Consider the following 6,901-nt stretch of genomic DNA (forward strand, 5'->3'; position numbering starts at 1 on the left):
ACAGCTTTTGCTTAATGTGTGAAATTCGTTTTTGCAGACAAATATAAATTGTGCCCACATGAGAATTTCTTTACAGAAGAAAAAATTGTATTAACATTTTTTTTTAATAAATGATTTGGACTGGTGAAGAAAAAGCAACCAACAAGTGCCCAGCATACATGGGAACTCATTCAATGCTGTTTAAAAACATTACATACTTCATGAATTTGGTTGAGAGAGGAGTGAGCAGTTTTAATTTATGGTCGCATATTTCCCATACCATTTTATAGTTTTGATGACTTAATTATTCTAAAATGTGAAAAATAGTAATAATAAAGAATGAGTAGGTGTGTCCAAACTTGTGAATGATAGTGCATGTTGAAGGATATAATAAATTACAATTCTGAGTCACTAAAAAACAAAGTGTCTTATACAGTATATACATACAGTACATAGGGTCAATATGGGTCTATATAAATATGCAATTTGAAGACATCAAGCTTTCCTTGCAAATGGTATGAACATTATGTGTAGATATTATGCAGGCATCATTTAATGACATCCTCTACTGTTGCCAGAAAGTAAAACAATAAAGGTCCATTTAGAACAAGCCCATATTTATGAATGAATAACTCTGCATAAATACTTTTAATGGCTCTAATATTATTTACAGATAAAGATAAAGGAGTATAAACTCACAGAGCCAGTCAGAGAACAGAGGAATCCAGCTCCAGCATTAGCATTGATATCTGTAATGGGAAGGATGAAGTCGGTGGGTACCCCCTTAAGCATGGGGTCATTACTCAAAGACAGGTGTGTCTTGGCTATGCAAACCGGCAAATTCCCAAAGCCCTTAGGAAGAGGAGAAAGAAAATGAATGAAAGGAGGAGGAAGAAGAATAAGACAGAGTGAATGTTTTGAAAACAGAAATCCTCAACACTTTCATTTTGTGCCATCTGGATCAATGCTAGTTGCCAGCTATAGTAGACAAATCTTTCTCAGTCAGATGAATACAGACCCAGTGTGCATTAGAGAGCAGTTTGCGCAATTAACCATTACATCACCATATTGCCTGTATGTTAAATGCAATTGCCAATTTGAAAGGAAAGGAAATTCACCTGTTTTGTGTAAAGTGCAAGCTTCTCTTCAGCTTTTGGTGAGAGCTCTATAGCCTTCGCACTGTACATCCTCTTTGCCACGGTCCTTAATTTATTTTTTCAGCTGGAATCTGAAAGATCACATTTATCTGAATAAAATAATGCATTGGTTTCAGTAGTGGATTTTGGCTTATTTCAATAATGGGACTATTCTGTACTTGATACATACAAGCCACCTGCAGATTAATTGGATATGTGTGATAAACAATTTTCATGCTGGTTATATTTAGGCCTTGTCAGTTAAAAAAGACTTCATGCATGATAAAGTCATTGGCTGGTAATGAAACAGCTCTAAATATTAAGTGTTAATTAATCTTAAAAAAGAAAAAAAAAAAAAAAACAATTGGTGAAAAAGCAGAGCACAAGCATGCTTGATAATAACAAAAACAAAGAACACTCCCAAACCTGAGTAAAAATAAAATCGCTTCATTGGGTGGAATGTCAAACTACTGTAAACAATATAAGGCAGTTGGTGCCTCGACAAGAGCGCTTATTAGATGTTCCTTGTAATCAGATTCTTTTGTCTCCCTCAAAGATTGTTTTTCAAATCCTTACATATCTACTGTAAATAATCTCTCCTCTACCACATTCCTGTTAATTAGTCATTCAAGCTGTTACTTTTATTAAAAGTGACGTACAATACTTTTATTACAGGGACAGTCCCTCTAAAGCAACATTGCAAGGCACAGAGGTGATAGTTAAAGCTAGTTCACCCAAAAATGAAAATGCTATCATCATTTACTCATCCTCATGCCATCCCAGATGTGTATGACTTTCTTGCTTCTGCTAAACACAAACGAAGATTTTTAGAAGAATATTTCAGCTCTGTAGGTCCATTCAATGCAGGTCATGGGTACCAAAATTTTGAAGCTCCATAAGCACATAAAGGCAGCATAAAAGTAATCCATATGACTCCAGTGGTTTAATCCATGTCTTCAGAAGCGATATGATAGGTGTGGGTGAAAAACAGATCAATATTTAAGTCATTTTTTACTATAATTTCTCCTCCATGTCCAGTAGGTAGCGACATGCACCAAGAATGTGAATCGTCAAAAACAAAAGCCTAAGAATAAGAAAGTGAAATTAAGATTGATAGTAAAAAGGACTTAAATATTCTTTGGTTTCTAACCCACACTTATCATAAACCCTTCTGAAGACATGGATTTTAACCACAGGAGTATAGATTACTTTTATGCTGCCTCTGTGTGCTTTTGGAGCTTCAAAATTTTGGTACCCATTTACTTGCATTGTGAGGACCTACAGAGCTGAAATATTATTCTAAAAACCTTTGTTTGTGTTCAGCAGAAGAAAGAAGGTCATACACATCTGGTATTGGCATGAGGGTGAGTAAATGAAGAGAGAATTTTCATTTTCGGGTGAACTATCCCTTTAAGGGACTGAAATCCTTGTGGGGTTCAAACCTTACTTTGGATTATGATCTCAGATCTTAACAGGCTTAAAGGGATAGAGTTCACCCTAAAATGAGTTCTCTCATCATTCACTCACCTTCATGTTGTTCCAAACCCATCTGATTTTATTATTTTCCAAGTAATACAGGTTTAAAACTGCATAGGGGTGAGTAAATGATGACAATTTTTTTCATTTTGGGTGAACTATCCCCTTACTACGCCACTACCTACCTGTGGGTCATAAAGGAACTTGAACAGGTTGGGTTGTTGTGCAGCTCTCTGAACAGCCCCGGCCAGAGTCAGCGCACCAGCGCCCCCCTCAGACCAGTTAGTGCACTGCACTACATCAAAGACACCAGCCTGCCTCGCCTGGCTACACACCAGCTGCAGTTCAGCGTCGGTATCAGAACTATGCCAAATAAAATCAGAGCCCATATTCACACATATTCAGTCAGAGTGGGAGTGCTGTTTGTGCTTTAGTTTAAGCATAAGATAAGTGTACACAAGGATCTTACTCTTAATCCAGCACTCATTTTGTAACAATAACTGTGATTACACTGCAAAAAATTATTCTTAATGAGTAATATACATCCTTAAAACAAGATACATTTACTTGAGAAGCAAGTAGCGAGAGATAATAAGACTTCAGAGAATTTATCTTCAATTAAGTTTTATTTTTAAACCACTGGAAAATCACCGGCAATCAAATCTCAGAAACTTTTGGTTAAATTTAGGCTTGAAACAAGAAGAAAAAAAAAATATATATATATATATATATTTGCCAGTAGAGTAAGAAAAATAAACTTAATTCTACATATATTCTCTGAAAACAAGTCTTAATATCTTATACAATTTTACTTCTCAAGTAAATTGATCTTGTTTTAAGGATATTTCGATATTTTCACTAGATAAAAATAAATTACTGAATAAGAAAATGTTTTTTGCAGTGCAGTAAGAAATATGATTTGAAATAACAGAATGAATTGCTACTTTTAAATAAATGATGAACAGTTACATGTAGCACAACAACAAGCACTGTTATTAATTTATTTGATGTTGTACCTGAATTTGTTGACAGCGACTATAACTGGCAAGCCAAATGCTTGTGCATTTTCCACCTGTTTCCTCAAGTGACAACAGCCTGTCTCTAGATGCTTGCGGTTCTGCATTGGAAACAGATAAAATACTTCAAGCTGCATATTCTTAACTCATAAGTACAGTACATCATTCTTCTTATTACTGTAAACCCTAATTTTCTTGCAGCAATATTGCTTTCACCTGACAAACATCAACATTCAGAACTGTACATATACAGCTTTTAAGTAAAGCATAGTTTATTATCAGTAAAAACCATATTCTTACCTCCTGTAAATACTCTTTTGGAAGGGGCAAGCCTGTTTGTACCTATAAACAAGAAAGAATATAAAGTGGATAATGCTCTCCTTCACATCCATACCAGGAGACTTCCTCAAAGATGATGAGATGTACTTGCACATTAATCAAATGACCTCATACTGCAGAATATTGTATGCACCTCATGGGAAGACTTGGTCAATATAATTTTATAGCTTTTATGAGGAAAAAAAGCAATCGATCACTATGTACCAATACATAAGTATAAAGACAATGCTAGATATAGAATTGAATTTATATTCAAGCACAGCTGACATGTTGTTGACTCAAGTGAACCCATAATGAAAAGCCCTCTCTGGATATATAGATCTGACTCACTGTGGGGCCACCACCATGCATCTTCAAGGAACGAATGGTGGTCACCATCACTACAACATCTGGCTGCAGGTCTGAATAGCGGCATTTAATGTTGAAGAACTTCTCCAAGCCAATGTCAGCACCATGACCAGATTCAGTGACTGAGAAAATTTGAGAGGGGAGCTTTTGTTTAGATAGAGTTTGAATTGAGTGTTGAGATATTTTTTGAATGTGCATTTTTATTTGTTGTTGTAATTAATATTCCAGGGCCCAGTTAAAACAAGCTCCTTAATTTAAGGACAACCTTAAAGGGATAGATCACCCAAAAATGAATATTCATTATACATTCGAATATACGTTCCTGTATAGATCATTTCTAGAATGTAAACAAAAACAAAGGAATTAGTCTCTTTTCAACAAAGTCTCTTTTTCAAGGTAAGTCAGTACACTCAGCGGCCGTCTTTGGAATGCTCTTGGGCAGTTTGGGCAGCTATTTTTTTGATGTAAACAGGCAGTAAAGTGCAGCTCCTATCTGCTTGAAAGGGGAAAGACAGAAATCTCCAAAACGGTTGCTCAAGATTACGATAAAAGAACATATTTAAAATAAGCAGTCAAATCTGACAACACTGTATGGCAGGGTGAGCAAGTGACGGACACAGTGGGTGTGGCGTCAGGCCTCGGAGAGGCATTTTTTAAAATGTCCAAAACTAAGGGGAATCTGGGGCCTTCACGGTGGAAAGGGCTATGTGAAGGAAGAGTAGTGGAGACAGGGGAAGGTCCAAGTGATAGTGGGAGGGATCCTGGAGGCCGCAACGTGCTCCCCTCCTTGGTCCGAGGTGCGTAGGGCGACGGCTTCCCTGGGCCTCGGCACTTGAGGGGAATAGCGGCCCGGCATCCTGGCCGTTGGCCGCGAAGTGTGCTCCAATCCTGGGTCCGGCAACACATCTAACTTGCACCGGACCTTCCCCGCTCCGTTCCTGCTTACCGGGCTTAAGCTCCGGATCTTTCAGGAAAAGCCCCGAATGTTTTTATAACCTTTATATAACCTTATAACCATTAATTTACTCCTGAGAGAATCACCCACTCAGACAAGATGTACTGACTGACATGTAAACTGGCCAATAGTCGATAAGAAGTTACATATGATCCAGCCAGTGAGACTGGAATTTTGGATGTAATTACCTCGATTGCTTTAAACATAAGATTCGTAGGTGTGCACTTGGTGAGGAGATTTACACTACCGGTCAAAAGTTTTGAAACACTTACTCATTCTTTTTTCACATTTTAAAATAATAGTAAAGTCAACAAAACTATGGAATAACATAAATGGAACTATGGGAATTATGTTGTGTCTAAACAAAATCCAAAATAAATCAAAACTGTGTTATATTTTAGCATTTTCAAAGTAGTCACCCTTTGCCTAGAATTTGCAGACATGTACTCCTGACATTTTCTCAACCAACATCATGATGGCGCCACGGATTGCTGCCTCGGTGTGGAGCTCCTCAGTTCTTTTGTTGTTTTTTTTTGTTTGCCCTGTGTTTAGTAATCTTTTTCCAGTCAGTTTTAACAGAGACGAACTGCTGAACATTTGATAGCATGTACCAGACAATCTTTTCCTGGTTTTTGAATATTCAGAAGTTTTGCTAGACATTATAGTTGGAGGTGCAGCTCTGCTGTTCAAGAGACGCAGGCGAGGGAGATGAGCCAGTGCGCTGGTCAAACTCCGTCGGCACGGATTTCGAACAGCGCTGCCGAGTATTCACTTAGCGAATCTCCGCTCTCTTCCTAACAGAACGGACGAACTACATCTCCTCACCCGCACAAACAAGGACTTTTCAACCTCTGCTGCCTTGTGCTTCACAGAAACCTGGCTGAGTGAAGCCATTCCGGACAGCGTGTTACATCTGCTGGGCTTCAAGCTGTTCAGAGCGATCGCATCGCGGAGTTAACGGGGAAAACAAGAGGCAGTGGAACATGCTTTTATATCAATGAAAGTTGGTGTACAGATGTAACAATGTTAAAGAGGATGTGCTGTCCTAATTGGGAAGCGCTCTTTATTAACTGTAAGCCTTTCTACTCACCATGGGAGTTTTCCTCGTTTATTCTGGTGAGTGTGTATATCGCACCAAATGCGTGTTTGAACACAGTGCTGCAACAGCTGGCTGATCAAATCACAGACATGGAACAACAATACCCCGACTCAGTTATTATTATTCTTGGGGATTTTAACAAAGCAAATCTCACACGTGACCTGCCCAAATACAAACAGCACATCACATGCCCCACCAGAGACAGGAACATACTGGATCATTGTTACACAATAAAGGATGCATATCGCTCTGTCCCTAGAGCAGCTTTGGGACTCCCTGATCACTGTCTGGTTCATCTTCTTCCAACCTACAGGCAGAAATTAAAATCAACCAAGCCAGTAGTAAGGACTGTAAAGAGATGGACCAATGAAGCAGAGCGGGAACTACAAGCCAGCTTCGATTGCATGGACTGGAGTGTTTTTGAGGATGCAGCCACAGACCTGGACGAGCTCACAGATACTGTTACATCATATATCAGTTTCTGTGAGGATATGTGCATTCCTTTTAGGACTTATTTAAAGTTCAACAATGACAAATCATGGTTTACAGCAGA

This window comes from Myxocyprinus asiaticus, chromosome 25, assembly GCF_019703515.2.
Source record: "Myxocyprinus asiaticus isolate MX2 ecotype Aquarium Trade chromosome 25, UBuf_Myxa_2, whole genome shotgun sequence".
In the NCBI taxonomy this organism is placed as follows: Eukaryota; Metazoa; Chordata; class Actinopteri; order Cypriniformes; family Catostomidae; genus Myxocyprinus; species Myxocyprinus asiaticus.